Below are 909 nucleotides of genomic sequence, written 5' to 3'. Positions count from 1 at the left end.
ACCTTATGCCATAGATTAAAAAGAAAAAATTAATTGCTAGATTAGCATTGTAAATGTCAAAGGCAAAACTGTAAAAATTTTAGAAGGCAATATACTAGAACGTTGTGCTGGATATCTTTCATTTGTGCCCCCAGATCCACATTTCCCCATTTCACCCTGCACTCTGCCTGGGACGCCGATCTCTGAAGATGGCATCAACAGGGCACTTGTGGCCTCTGTTTTCCAAGTGAATTTGCCCAAGGGAGATCTCCAGAGAGGAGAATGAGGTCAGGGTCTCTACAGGGCTTGGATTACAATGAGGTGAGTAAACCATTACCTCTTTGAAATTTGCTTCTCCACAGTCTATTATCTCCTCCTAGAACTCTGTTCAGATGTAAGGGAGATATTCTCACTTGCTTCTCTGTATCCTTTGATCACTGTGTCATATTTTCCATCTAGTTGTCTCTCTGTGCTACATTTGAGAGAATTTCTTCAGATTTGTCTTCCAGTTAATTCTCTCTTCCACTGTGTCTAAATTGCCATTCAGCCTGTCCATTGAGACTTTATTTTTAATTTTTATTATGTACCATTTGACATACACTGAAGGGAAGTCTGAGACACAGAAATTGTGAGCAAAATGGTGGTAATAATAATAATAATGTATAATAAATAATAACAGACATGACTAAAGGCTGTATACATGAGAAATAAAAATGTTTAAGTCATGGAATATATATAATCCTGAACAATAGCATTTACATCGAGGGTGGTATAATAAGAATTAGAGTGTTTAGGAGGACTGGATTGACTGACTTAAATCTTTATTAAGTGTAATTTAAGAGTGTATATGGACACATCATGTCCAGTGTGTATGGGTGTGTAGTGTGTACCCTGCACAAGGATTCCTGCTGAGAGGACAGGAGTGGAAGA

Source organism: Trichechus manatus, unplaced genomic scaffold (assembly GCF_000243295.1).
Source record: "Trichechus manatus latirostris isolate Lorelei unplaced genomic scaffold, TriManLat1.0 scaffold00326, whole genome shotgun sequence".
NCBI lineage: Eukaryota > Metazoa > Chordata > Mammalia > Sirenia > Trichechidae > Trichechus > Trichechus manatus.
This window is presented reverse-complemented; position numbering follows the sequence as displayed.